Below are 15537 nucleotides of genomic sequence, written 5' to 3' on the forward strand. Positions count from 1 at the left end.
ACCCCCTAGTTCTATTGATTTCTTTCCAACGGAAAAGGTTTGATGATTGTGCATCATTAAAACCTTTCAGATATCTGAAGCTCTGTATTATATCTCCCCTGCACCTCCTTCCTTCCAGGGAGTACATATTCAGATCCTTCAGCCTTTCTTCATAAGTCTTCCAATGCTGACACCTCACCATTTTGGTTGCTCTGCTTTGGACCACCTGTAATCTGCCATTATCCTTTTTGAGATAAGGGCACCAATACTGAATGCAGTACTCCAGGTGAGGCCTCACCAAGGACCTGTACAAGGGCATTATCACCCCTTTTTTCTTACTGGTTATTCCTGTATGTATGCAACCCAGCATTCTTCTGGCTTTAGTTATCGCAGTCTCACAATGCTTCTCCATCTTCATATCATTGGACACTATCACACCAAGGTCCCTCTCCCAGTCCTTGCGCATTAGTCTTTCACCCCCCCCATCAGAGAAAGCTCTATTGGATTGCTGCACCCCAGATGCATGAATCTGTACTTCTTGGCATTGAATCCCAGCTCCCAAATCTTTGACACTCTTCAAGTTTTCTTAAATCATTTTTCATTCTCTCTGCTCCTTCAGATGTGTCCACTCTGTTGCAGATCTTAGTATCATCCACAAATAGCCAGCTTTACCGTCTATCCCTTCCGCCAGGTCTCTCATAAAGATATTGAACAGAATTAGTCACAAAACCAATAGCTATGGCATTCCACTTAACACTGTTCTTTCTTGAGAGTAGGTTCCATTTACCATTACATGCTGTCTCCTGTCAGTTAACCAGGTTGCAATCCACGCTATGACCTTGGCAATCTACAGGATTGTAGATAGTTCACTATCCTTTCCTTCAGCAGAGTGTCCATTAATTTTCCCACCACTGAGGTGAGGCTAACCGGCTTGAAGTTTCCCACCTCCTCTCTGCTCCCACTCTTATGAAGCGGGACCGGCACCATTCCCATTACCAGGGCTCTATCGAATAGGGATGTGAATCGTTTATCGTACGATATTTTCAATCTCGTCAGATAACGGGGGGTCCCTGATAGCGATAGGAAACCCCATGATTAATTTTGTGGGTTCTCTTATCGTTATTGGGGGGGGGGGGGCGGGAAGAAAGGGCACTTACAAAAACACAGCCCGACCCTTTAAAATTAGCATGTGACAGGGGCCCTGTCACATGCTAAGGGCAAAGGGCCATCGGCGCCATTTTGTTTACTGGCAACTGACGGCCCGAGAGCGGGAGAACACTCCCGGGACCCCCACTGGACCACCAGGTACTTAAAAATTTTGGGGGGCGGGTTGGAGGGGTCTGGAGGGTAGGGGGATACTAAAGAACTAATTTTAAAGGGTCGGGCTGTGTTTTTGGTTTATCGGCTCGGCACAGCCGATTTAAAAAAAAAACCAAAAAAACAACAATTGGACCGCGGGAAAAATAATTTCCCAATAGTCCACGAAACCAGAACCGATTCCGGTTTTGATTCACATCTCTACTATCAAACATGTCCTTCAGCGGACCCACCAGCACATCCCTGAGCTCCCTCAGTATCCTGGGATGTACCTCATCCGGCCCCATGGACCTGTCTACTTTGTTTTCCTAGCACCTCCCGTACATTCTGTTCTGTAAACGGAGTTTCGTCTACTCCACCCTCATGCAGTCTTTTTAACTAGCGAGTCCTTCTCCAGGGTCTTCTCTAGTGAACACTGAACTGAAGTATTTGTTTAATTTTTCGGCCATTTCTTCATCTTTATCCACACATTGATCTTTGTCACCTTTCAATTTTACTATATTACTTTGGACCTTTCTCTGATATATCTGAAAAATGTTTGTCACCTCGCTTTATATCTTTGGCAATCCTTTCTTCACCCTGACTTTTTCCACAGATAAGCAGGGCTGAATTAGCCATGCTTTCTGGGAGCGCCCCCTGGCAGTTCTTGGCGGGAACTTCTAGCAGCAAAGTTTACTGCTGCACACCTGTGCGGTGCTGTTCCCACATGGTTAACGGTCTCCTGTCAGTTCTTTCTTTCCCGCGCGCGATTCGGATGTGCTTCTTCTTCTCCTGTCTTCTTCACTGTCTGCTCTCAATTGACAGCGCCAAACAGCACTTTCCAGTGCTCACTATAGCCCCAAAGGCCCACGGAATTAAATTTTCCGTTGTGGCAAAATTATGTCCACGACCGATGGACATAACATTTGCTGTCTCTGCCTCGGGGCCGACCATGATATGGCAGCCTGGCACAATTGTGGGAAAATGTCTCCCAGGGCCCAGAGAGAACGGGCCATGAAAATAACCCACCTAAGGGAGAGTGTCTGGGATACATCGGGGTCCTATGCTCCATAATGTTCAACTCAGTCTTCCCTGGCCAGGGAAACAAACAGATGAAGGACACCAAAAGAGCCTCCTCTCTTCAACCCTTCTCCACACATAGAGACCGGGAGGGTGAAGGTAAGGTCGGGCAGCCCCCTCCCAAGAGGCCTCATAAAGACCCGACTTCAAGCTTTTCCTGGAACTGAGATACATTGTCTGTGTTGGGACTTCCTACGTCGGTGCAGGGAGACGTGCCGAGCCAGAACAAAGATCCAGTGCGTCGGGCTTTGGCCGATGCACGGCCCCATCCGCCTCGCTTAATGCGGGCCGCAGAGGCCCCAATGCTTCTGACGCATCCACCGACGCACCCGGCGTGACATGTTGCATCAGGCGATACACCCCATTGAAAAACATGGCAAGGCAAAGAAAAAGACCCACCATGTCGAACACAGGGTATCAGTCCCCAAAAGACACCAAGCCCCCTCAGAGTCTGGAGTGGGTAGCCTCCTCATCACTACCAATACTTGACAATTCAGGTGATTCAGAAAGGGACACCCAACATCACTCCCTGCACTCTTCTTCCTCTGCCTCCGCCACACAGGGTGACCAGGCATGTCACTCAGGGAAGACATTTTCCACCTCTAGACACTCTTCTCAGAGTTGCCTTACTGGACCCTCTCCCCCTCCGAAACAACAACTAGGCCTTCTAAAGAACTCAAAGGGATGGCCTTGCAAACATTGTCCCAGATCACTGGGCTTCTCAAGACCTTGATTCAGTGGTCCATGCCCAACAGCCTAGAACCCCCTCAAGTATTTCTGTGGTAGAATCAGATCGCTGAACATCTCCTTCTCCGCGCTTAGACCCAAATATAGTTCTTAAAGGCTTGAGTCCCCATGGAAGCCCATATGCCAAGAAACCGGAGGCCCCTTCTCTGCCATCCCCCTGCTCCTCCACAGGGATATCTTCTGACCCTCCTGGTGGTTAGCCAGAGCCGCCATCTCCGCCCGAAGACCTCACCTACCCCAGATTTGTAGAGAAACTGGGCTCCATATTAAACCTTGAAACCAAAAAGGTTCCTGACCCACGGTCTGAAGTGCACGACTTTCTTAAAATATCAAGCACTAAGTGAGTCAGAAGCGCAGTAGGCTCCGCTGGAATGTTGAATATTTTAAGAAAGTCGTGCACTTCAGACCATGGGTCAGGAACCTTTTTGGTTTCAAGGTTTAATATGGAGGCCAGTTTCTCTACAAATTTGGGGTAAGTGAGGTCTTCAGGCGGAGATGGCGGCTCTGGCTAACCACCAGGAGGGTCAGAAGATATCCCTGTGGAGGAGCAGGGGGATGGCGGAGAAGGGGCCTCCGGTTTCTTGGCATATGGGCTTCCATGGGGATTCAATCCTTTAAGAACTATATTTGGGTCCAGGATAACGAAACTGAATTTCAAATGCGAAAATCTCAGCACTTTGCTGCAGTACAGCTTCCGCACGCCTCCATTGTTGTGGAATCTGCTATGAAAAAGGCCAGAAACGCACGATTGTACTCAAATACTCCATCAAGCAAAGAGAATCGTTACCTAGATGACTTCGAGCAAAATGTATTCCAGGGATCAATGCTAAGGTGCAGCATCACCAGTTTTATATTACTCAGTATCTCTATGAATGCCTCCAACTTCTAAAATCTGAGGAAGACCAGCCATCAGGGTCAGACCAGCGCAAGCATTTGGTGACTGATTTAGAAGAAGGCCTACCTCACCTTTTATGCACTGTCTATGAAGTCTTTGATGTATCGTCCCGTAAATCTGCAGCCGCTATTGCAGCACGACACATACCATGGTTGAGGGCAAGTGCGATCCGCGAAGATGTACATGGAAAACTTGCCGATCTCCCCTGCAAGGGAGATAACTTATTCAGTGATAAGCTTTGCAAGATGGTGTCTTAACTTAAAGAACAGAGTGTGGCAGTATCCTCTCTTACCTTCTTCCAAGATCAGTCTTCCTCAAGATGCTATTGTCCCTCCTACAGAAGGCCTTTCTATCCTCGGAGCTCTTACAAGCCATACCTGCCATACCGTCCTCCATCCTATGTAGCCCAGAGGTCTCAACTGCTCAGACACAACCTCAACAGGGCAGACCCTGCATGCAGTGTACGCCCAAACCACCCCCAGCCGCTGCTCCCAAGACCCAACCGTCTTTTTGATCCATCCGCAACCATAGCTACCATAAGCCATAGGCAGCCAACTTATTTCTTTTGCATCAGCATGGCAACAGATTACATCAGACTGTTGGGTCCTCAGCATCATCCAGAATAGCTACTTCCTGAATTTCAAAATGCTACTTCTCCCCCTTTTCTGTCCTCTCTGTCCTTAATAAGTTATATCCTGGTATGGCCGTATCCCGATCATAAGAATCCGAGAACCACGTCTCCCTGACAGCAACAATGTCCAAGTCCGCCTCCACCATTAGGGCCTGCAGGTCTGGGATTTTAAATCCTGCATTCATGAGGGAGGAAGAAAAACACATTTTTAATACTCTTTTTAATAAATAATCCCCCAAATGAGCTGGATAAAGAAGAGGAGGATGTTTGAATATACAAATGAATCAATCACATGCTACATTAGACTGGAGTTGTGAAGTGGAAAGTAGGGAGGAGGAAGAGGAGGTAGCAGCTTAATTAAGAAGCAGCTGAATTATGTCTGGTAGCGAGTTAGAAAAAGCCCATGTGTTTGTTTATTCCTTTTATGTTTGAATTGTCTGAACATTTTAATTTTGATTGTCTTATGTTCTAACTTTTCCTTTTGTTATCCTAATAATAAGGTTACTGATGCAGTGGCCTGGCTCCACAAAATATTCCTTCCCAGAAGTGTTGCCTTGCTCTTCTTTAGGATGCATTATCTTATGTGTGTGTGTGTGGGGGGGGGCTTGCTTTTGTCTTTATAATCCTGGCTTTTTTGCATCCCTCTTCATAGAGGAGAAGCATGAATAGGGTCCCCTTGTGTTGACTGTCCAACCTGCAAAAATATTGCATCAGCACCTGCTCATTGATTTCTGGCAATATTATGTGTTTCAGAAAATGCTAATGCCCCTTTTCTTTCTCTCCTAGATTTTTCCTCCTCTATGGCCGCCACCAAGCCTGTCTCACTACGGCAGGGGATCCGCCATTGATGCCGCCTTTCTCCGTGCAGTGGGAACACTATCGCCAGCCTCTCCTTGCGGCCCAGAAGCTGCCGATATCATTGCCGCCATTGCTTCTGTCTCTCCTTGCGGCCTGGAGGTCGCTGATGCCACTGCTGTCTCGTGGCCTGTGCACCACCAGAGATTCATCAGGACATTAAGTCATGCAGGCAATGTTTTGTGGACTGGTACCCGGCTAAAGGGTAGGAAACAGAGAATAGGACTGAAGGATAATTCCTCTCAGTGCAGAAAGGTAAATAGTGGAGTGCTCCAGGGATCTGTACTGGACCAGTGCTTTTTAATATATTTATAAATGATCTGGAAAAGAGAACAATGAATGAGGTAATGACATTTGTAGATGACACCAAATTATTCAAAGTTGTTAGATCATAAACCGATTGCAAAAAATTGCAAGACTGGGGGGATTGGATGTCTAAATGGCAAATGCAATTTAATGTGGACAAGTACAAAGTGATACATATAGGGTAAAATAATCCAAACTATAGGTACATGATGCTGGGTTCCATATTAGGTGTCACCACACAAGAATAGGATTTTGGAATCATTGTGGAGGAAACTTAGAATTCCTCAACCTAGTGAATGCTGACAGTCAAAAAAGCAAATAGATTGTTAGGTATTATTAGAAAAGGTATGGAGATTAAAATGGAGGACATAAAACTTCTTTATTGATCCATAATTCATCTGCACCCTGAGTTGTGTGTGCAGTCTGGTCACTCCAGTTCCAAAAATATATAACTGAACTAGAAATGTTACAGAGAAGGGCACCCAAAATGATAAAGGGAATGGAATGGTTCCCCATAAGGAAAAGCTAAACAGATATGGGCTCTTCAGCCTGGGGAAGAGACGGATGAGAGGAGATATGATAGAGAAATATAAAACCTTGAGTTGGGTGGAATGGGTAAACAAAGATCAGATATTTACCCTTTCAAATAATACAAGAACTAGGGGACACTCCATGAAGCTAATAGGTAGCACTTTTAAAACAAATCAGAAAAAGTATTTTTTCACTCAGCACACATTAAACTGTGGAATGTGTTGCCAGAGGATGTGGTGATAGCAGTTGGCATAGCTGGGTTTAAAAAAGGTTTAGACAAGTTCCTAGAGGAAAAGTCTATAAATCATTATTAGCCATTTAGATTTGATAAAGCATTGCATATCTCTGGTTATGAGTAAAAAGGGAAACTTTGATAAAATGAGAAAAATAGAAAAAAACTGAAAGGAGCAGCTACAAAAGTAAAAAGTGTGCAAGAGGCGTGGTCATTGTTAAAAAATACCATCCTAGAAGCACAATCCAGATGTATTCCATACATTAAGAAAGGTGGAAAGAAGGCAAAATGATTACCGGCATGGTTAAAAGGGGAGGTGAAAGAAGCTATTTTAGACAAAAGATCTTCATTCAAAAATTGGAAGAAGGATCCAACAGAAGAAAATAGGATAATGCATAAACGTTGGCAAGTTAAATGTAAGACATTGATAAGACAGGCTAAGAGAGAATTTGAAAAGAAGTTGGCCGTAGAAGCAAAAACTCACAGTAAAAACCTTTTAAAATATATCCGAAGCAGAAAGCCTGTGAGGGAGTCAGTTGGACCGTTAGATGATCGAGGGGTTAAAGGGGCACTTAGAGAAGATAAGGCCATCGCGGAAAGATTAAATGATTTATTTTCTTCGGTGTTTACTGAAGAGGATGTTGGGGAGGTACCCGAACTGGAGAAGATTTTCATGGGTAATGATTCAGATGGACTAAACCAAATCATGGTGAACCTAGAAGACGTGGTAGACCTGATTGACAAACTAAAGAGTAGTAAATCACCTGGACCGGATGGTATACACCCCAGAGTTCTGAAGGAACTAAAAAATGAAATTTCAGACCTATTAGTAAAAATTTGTAACCTGTCATTAAAATCATCCATTGTACCTGAAGACTGGAGGATAACTAATGTAACCCCCATATTTAAAAAGGGCTCTAGGGGCAATCCGGGAAACTACAGACCGGTTAGCCTGACTTCAGTGCCAGGAAAAATAGTGGAAAGTATTCTAAATATCAAAATCACAGAACATATAGAAAGACATGGTTTAATGGAACAAAGTCAGCATGGCTTTACCCAAGGCAAGTCTTGCCTCACAAATCTGCTTCACTTTTTTGAAGGAGTTAATAAACATGTGGATAAAGGTGAACCGGTAGATGTAGTGTACTTGGATTTTCAGAAGGCATTTGACAAAGTTCCTCATGAGAGGCTTCTAGGAAAAATAAAAAGTCATGGGATAGGTGGCGATGTCCTTTTATGGATTGCAAACTGGCTAAAAAACAGGAAACAGGGAGTAGGATTAAATGGACAATTTTCTCAGTGGAAGGGTGTGGGCAGTGGAATGCCTCAGGGATCTGTATTGGGACCCTTACTTTTCAATATATTTATAAATGATCTGGAAAGAAATACGACAAGTGAGGTAATCAAATTTGTAGATGATACAAAATTGTTCAGAGTAGTTAAATCACAAGCAGATTGTGATAAATTGCAGGAAGACCTTGTGAGACTGGAAAATTGGGCATCAAAATGGCAGATGAAATTTAATGTGGACAAGTGCAAGGTGATGCATATAGGGAAAAATAACCCATGCTATAGTTACACAATGTTAGGTTCCATATTAGGTGCTACTACCCAAGAAAGAGATCTAGGCGTCATAGTGGATAACACATTGAAATCGTCGGTTCAGTGTGCTGCAGCACTCAAAAAAGCAAACAGGAATTATTAGGAAGGGAATGGTGAATAAAACAGAAAAATTCATAATGCCTCTGTATCGCTCCATGGTGAGACTGCACCTTGAATACTGTGTACAATTCTGGTCGCCGCATCTCAAAAAAGATATAATTGCGATGGAGAAGGTACAGAGAAGGGCAACCAAAATGATAAAGGGAATGGAACATCTCCCCTAATAGGAAAGACTAAAGAGGTTAGGACTTTTCAGCTTAGAGAAGAGACGGCTGAGGGGGGATATGATAGAGGTGTTTAAAATTATGAGAGGTCTAGAACGGGTAGATGTGAATCGGTTTTTTACTCTTTCAGATAATAGAAAGATTAGGGGGCACTCCATGAAGTTAGCATGTGGCACATTTAAAACTAATCGGAAAAAGTTCTTTTTCACTCAACGCACAATTAAACTCTGGAATTTGTTGCCAGAAGATGTGGTTAGTGCAGTTAGTGTAGCTGGGTTTAAAAAAGGATTGGATAAGTTCTTGGAGAAGAAGTCCATTACCTGCTATTAATTAAGTTGACTTGGATAGTAGCCACTTCTATTGCTAGCAGCGGTAGCATGGAATAGATTTGGTTTTTGGGTGCTTGCCAGGTTCATGTGGCCTGGATTGGCCAGTTGGAAATAGGATGCTGGGCTTGATGGACCCTTGGTCTGACCCAGTATGGCATGTTCTTATGATCTATTCTTTGGGATCCTGCCAGGTACTTCTGACCTGGATTTGCTACTGTCAGAGACAAATTACTGGTGAACCTTTTATCTGACACAATATGGCATTTTTTATGTTCTTATGAGAGCAACAGGCAATAATGAAGCATGTGAAGAGTTCAACAGGGATGTGCAAAGGGATGCCTCTTTCTATCCCTGGGGTATAGTGGTGGGAGAAGGGATTAACTTCTGATGAAGTTGGATAACTCTGCTTTTAATGTGGTGATGGCTGTCATTGGCGTATAGTCTGATGGCTCCCTGATTTATACAAGGGCGAGGGTCAGACCTATTCCCTGGCATTTGTAGAAGAATGGTTTTTCACACTCCCCAAACAACTCTGAGTAGTGGTCTTTCCTCCAGTCTATGGGACTTGTATCCTCTGCACCTATGCTGCAGTAAACAGCACAGGGATCTAGCAGCTGCTCTCAGCCACAACAGCAACAACAATCTACCTTATAAATGGGCTCTGACCGACGGCCCGCAAATGCGCAGTAGAGAGCAGCTCTACCGCGCATGTGCGGGCCAGCACGTTGGTCAGAGCCGTGCGTGCCCGGAAAAAAAAAATGGCGGTGGGGCCGCAGGAGCGGCGGCGGCCGCGAAGCAGGAGCGGGAGGAGAAGCAGCGGCGCCGCGCGCGCGCGGGACCCCCCCCCGAGATCTGCCGGTTGTGGACGATCGTAAAGGGGAGGGGATCGAGAGAGGGAGGGGAAGGTGAGAGAGGGAGGGGAAGGTGAGAGAGAGGGGGAGGGAGAGAGGAGGTGAGGGGGAGGAGAGGGAGAGGGGGGTGGGAGGGAAGGGGAGAGGGAGGAGAGGGAGGGGGGGAGAGAGTGAAGGAGGAGGGAGAATGAGGGGGAGGGTGTGGGAAGGAAACGGACCGAGCCCGTTGTTACGGGCTTAACGGCTAGTATATTTATAAATGATCTGGAAAGAAATACGACGAGTGAGGTAATCAAATTTGCAGATGATACAAAATTGTTCAGAGTACTTAAATCACAAGCAGATTGTGATAAATTGCAGGAAGAACTTGTGAGACTGGAAAACTGGGCATCGAAATGGCATATGAAATGTAATGTGGACAAGTGCAAGGTGATGCATATAGGGAAAAATAACCCTTGCTATAGTTAGTTACACGATGTTATGTTCCGTATTAGGAGGAAAGAGATCTAGGCGTCATAGTGGATAATACATTGAAATCGTCTGCTCAGTATGCTACGGCAGTCAAAAAAGCAAATAATGTTAGGATTTATTAGGAAGGGAATGGTGAATAAAACGGAAAATGTCATATTTCCTAGCGTGTAGCATATGGACTCAGAACCAATGGGTATAGTGTACTCCTGCTAGCAGTTGGAGACGGATCAGATTTCAATCTGACGTCAGCCCCTAGTACAAATACCCCTGCAGGAAGTGCAGCTCTTCAGTATTTTCCCTCTCCATAGCAGTTAGGGACTATCTGCACGCTCTGAGAGCGTTAGACCAAAATTAAAGAACAAAAATTTCTGTGGTCCCTCGGAGGTGAGCCTCGATCCGGTGACTGATTCTCAGCAGGGACCTAGCCCCCGAATCCTCGGGCGCGGCGTAGAGGCAGCCTCGGTCCGGCGGCCGAATCGCGGCGAGGACTTAGCCCCCGATCCCGGGCGCGGCTGAGAGGCAGCGGGTGCACCCCTCGAGCACGGCGGTGAAGGTATTTGCCCTCTCCCCCCGCAGCCGGAGACCACCCGGAGCGAAACCGGGAAGTGCCGAAGACAAGGTAAGGTGGAAATCTTCTACTTTAAGCCGGTCTCCGAAGATCGAGGAGGAGCACAGATCGGCAATCGGAACCTGTGCCACCGGCCGTTCCAGGGTCTGCCCACGTGGAGATCCTCCGAGGAGGTCGCCATATTGCCCGCATGCTCGCCGTCGCCATCTTGGCCCTGTTTGCCGCGCCGCTCGCCGTCCAATCCGAGCGCACAAATTAAGCTAAGCGCACAAAATTACTTGTGTGCATAATCTTAGGCGCACATAAAACCTTACGCACATAAGTTGCGCGCACAGAACAAGGCGCACATCTACGGCTAGGCGCACATATCAGATGCAATGGAGCGCATAGGAGCTTACACGTCCACAGAAATGGCACCTCCAGAAACAGGAATAAAAGCTCAAGGCCTCTGCCCAGCATGCCACATCAGAGCCGCACAGAGCGAGGAAGCCGACTCGCTATGCGCACACTGTGAAGAGGCCCTGGGAGATCCAGGTCAGGGCCAGCCTCACCCAGGGCCCAGTGCTAGCTCCTCAGGGAGCACCCTGGACCTAGCAGGCCCCAGTGAATCCACCCCACAGACGGTGACCCCCAGGGAACCGGCGCCCCTCAACTTAGACCCAGTGTCGATCTCTTGGGTGGAGTTGTTTAAGGGGATTCACGCCTTTGTCAAAATGCAAACTGAACCCCGGGTGGACCAGCCATATGCGCTACCGGAAGACCCTCATGCCCCAGGACCCTCGAGGCCTAGGCACAGGCTCCCACCACCCAGAAGCCCCACCTACGGGACACGGATTTCTCCGAAGAGGAAGTCTTGAGGAGGGGGAACTCCCCTCGGGGACGGAGCCACATCGAACCATGAGACGCTTCTTCACAAAGGATGAGCTTCCGGACCTTGTATCCCAATGCCTATCGGAGCTCACTATCCCGGGCCAAGGCACGCGTAGACTACGCCCCCCTGCTGGAGGGCCTTCGACAGACGTCTCGCCATTTTCCTCTCTTACAGGCGGCACAACAGCTAATTGACCTGGAATGGAATGCTCCGGAGTCCTCATTCAAAGGAGGTCGAGCCTTGTCGGCCATGTACCCCCTGGACCCAGCGACCAAGGAACTTCTGGCGTGCCCTAGAGTAGACGTCATAATCTGCGTGGTCACTAAGCGCACTACCATCCCAGTGGAGGGAGGAGCGGCGCTCAAGGGTGCCCACGACCGGCGCCTGGAAGCCATACTAAAACAATCATTTGAGGTGGCAGCCATGTCCCTGCAGATTGCGGCCTGCTGCACCGTGGTGACACGGTGCTGTTTATCCCAAGCCAGGAACAACACCCCGGGAGAAGACATGGAATCGGCACTATCATTCCTCACTGACGCAGCTTCCGATCTAATGCGCACAGCAGCCAGAGGAGTGTCGTCTACAGTGGCAGCCAGGAGACAACTCTGGCTTCGAAATTGGTCGGCTGACGCCTCCTCCAAGACACGCCTCACGAGACTGCCCTTCAAAGGATCCCTCCTCTTTGGCAGCGAACTAGAAAAACTGGCCAACAAATGGGGCGACTCCCCATTACCTCACCTGCCGGAAGACAAGACGAAGAGAAACCAGCGTCCCTTCCCCAGGTCCTCCAGAAGCAGAAGCTCACAGCGCTTCAACCTTTACAAGAGCAACTATCAAGCGCCCCGCCCTATGGGCAGGAACCAGTCCTTATGGAACAAGCCCAGCAAGAGGGGAACCAGCTCGGGTCCAGGCCCCAGCCGCACCCCACAATGAGATTCAGCCGACCCATCCAAGGGAAGAAGCCATAGGGGGCAGGCTAACCCTATTCTACCACAGATGGGTCGAGATAACTTCAGACAAGTGGGTCCTAGCCATCTCGAGAGGGGTACTACCTGGACTTCTTTCGAACCCCTCCGGACAAGTTCGTAGAATCTCCCTGCCACGACCTCCACAAGAGGGCGGCAGTGGAAGCTACACTGACCAGACTTCTGGCTCTCGAGGCCATAACCCCGGTACCTACACGGGAAATAAATACTGGACATTACTCCATCTACTTTATCGTACCCAAGAAAGAAGGTACATTCAGACCCATCCTGGACCTCAAGTCGGTCAACCGACACCTAAGGATCCCACGCTTCCGCATGGAAACCCTAAGATCAGTCATATGCGCAATACAACCAGGAGAGTTCCTCACATCCCTGGACCTGTCGGAGGCCTACCTACACATCCCAATTCATCAGGAACACCAGCGCTACCTACGCTTCAAGGTCCTGAATCATCACTACCAGTTCCGGGCACTACCCTTCGGGTTAGCCACTGCACCCCAGACGTTCACCAAGGTAATAGTAGTGGTGGTGGCAACACTCAGGAAGGAAGGAATCCTCGTTCATCCCTACCTGGACAATTGGCTGATCAGAGCAAAATCACCGGAGGAAAGCCATCAAGCAACCAGCAGAGTCATAACTCTACTGGAAAGCCTAGGTTGGGTAGTCAACACAAACAAGAGCTCCCTACAGCCCTTGCAGTCGCTGGAATACCTAGGAGTCCGATTCGACACCAAGGAAGACAAGGTCAGCCTGACCCCTACGAGGAGATCAAAGCTGTGGAACCGGCTCCAGACCTTGCTGAGCGCCTCCCGTCCCACAGCATGGGATTACCTGCAAGTCCTCGGACTAATGGCATCCACACTGGAAGTGGTGCCATGGGCGCGAGCCCACATGAGGCCCCTGCAACGCTCACTTCTATCACAGTGGAGTCCACGATCCCAGAACTACACCGTACGTCTACCACTACCGGCCAGAGTCCGGACCCAGCTACAGTGGTGGCTACAGATCAGCCACATGAGCCGGGGATCAAGACTATCCTCCCCAACCTGGACCCTGCTCACCAAGATGCCAGTCTACACGGCATCTTGGTGAGCAGGGTGGAACGAAGAAGAGGCGGGGTGGAACATCAACCACCGAGAAGCACGGGTGGTCAGATTAGCCTGCCTGCGGTTCGCCCACAGACTTCGAGACAAAGCAGTCAGAGTGATGTCGGACAATGCCACGATGGTGGCCTACATCAACCGGCAGGGCGGAACCAGAAGCCAACAGGTGTCCTTAGAAATAGACCCTCTGATGGCTTGGGCGGAAGCAAATCTCCAGGACATCTTCGCCGTCCACATCGCCGGGAAGGACAACACCACGGCAGACTTCCTCAGCAGGGAAAGTCTAAACCCAGGAGAATGAAAGCTGTCACCCACAGCCTTCAAGATGATAGTGAAACGGTGGGGGGACTCCAGACATGGACCTTCTAGCAAGCAGATCCAACGCTCAAGTACCCAGATACTTCAGCCGCAGGCGGGATCCGCAGTCCCAGGGGATCGATGCCCTGGTACAGGCCTGTCCACCGGGGACCCTGCTATACGCCTTCCCTCCGTGGCCCTTGCTGGGCGCAATCATTCACAAGATTAAGCGACACAGGGGGCTAGTTCTTCTGGTGGCCCCGGACTGGCCAAGAAGACCCTGGTACGCAGACATGAGAAGACTACTGGCAGGGAATCCACTACCCCTGCCTCCACACAGAGACCTGCTACAACAAGGTCCCATCCTCCACGAGGATCCAGCTCAATTCTCTCTTACGGTCTGGCCATTGAGAGGGCCCGCCTAAGAAAGAGGGGATACTCGGTGGCAGTAATAGATACTCTCCTCCGAGCACGCAAGTTCTCCACATCTCTAACATACATAAAGATCTGGAGAGTCTTTGAGGCCTGATGCGAAGACCACAACGTCAAACCACGCTCCTCTAAAGTTCCCGTGATTCTGGAATTCTTACAGAATGGACTACAGAAGGGCCTGTCCCTCAACTCCATCAAGGTACAGGTAGCCGCATTGTCATGCTACGGCTCCAGGAGCGAGGACGACAGCATAGCCTCGCACCCAGATGTATCACGCTTCCTGAAAGGAGTCAAACACATTCGCCCACCACTAAAGTGGCCAGTGCCCCTGTGGATCCTCAACCTCGTCTTGGAGTTCCTAGCGGGATCCGCCTTCAGACCCCTCCGAGGCCTGTCCCTCCGTCTGTTAACCTTAAAGACGGTGTTCTTGCTGGCCGTGTGTTTGGCCCGTCGCATCTCAGAGCTACAGGCACTGTCCTGCCATGAGCCGTTCCTCAGACTCACCCCGGGGACCATTCAGCTATGCACGGTTCCCTCCTTCCTCCCCAAAGTGGTCTCACACTTCCACCTTAACAAAACCATCTCACTACCTACGATGGACAGCTTGAAGAAGTCGGAAGAAGCCCGTAGTCTACGCCATCTCGACATCGGCAGACTCCTATCCAGATACCTGGAAATGTCGGAACCAGTACGAAAGATGGACCACCTTTTCGTCCTTCACAGCGGGAAGAGGCAAGGGGAAGCGGCCTCACGGGCAACCATTGCCCGCTGGATCAAGGAAGTCATCAAGGCAGCCTACGTAGAAGCGGGAAAACCACCACCTCTACAGGTCAAGGCCCATTCTACCAGAGCCCAGGCAGTTTCCTGGGCAGAAACTAGAATGCTGTCACCTGCCGAGATCTGCAGGGCGGCAACATGGTCCTCCATCCATACCTTCTCCAGATTCTACTGTCTGGATGTTCAGGCTCGGGAGGACACAGCATTTGCAAGGGCAATCCTAAGTGGGCCACGGGCAGCCTCCCACCCAGTTCGGGAGTAGCTTTTATACATCCCATTGGTCCTGAGTCCATCTGCTACACGCTAGGAAATGGAGAAATTACTTACCTGATAATTTCGTTTTCCTTAGTGTAGACAGATGGACTCAGCATCCCACCCTTGGTTGCCGTTATACATGGTTTTTCAACAAATCAA

Source organism: Rhinatrema bivittatum, chromosome 5 (assembly GCF_901001135.1).
Source record: "Rhinatrema bivittatum chromosome 5, aRhiBiv1.1, whole genome shotgun sequence".
NCBI lineage: Eukaryota > Metazoa > Chordata > Amphibia > Gymnophiona > Rhinatrematidae > Rhinatrema > Rhinatrema bivittatum.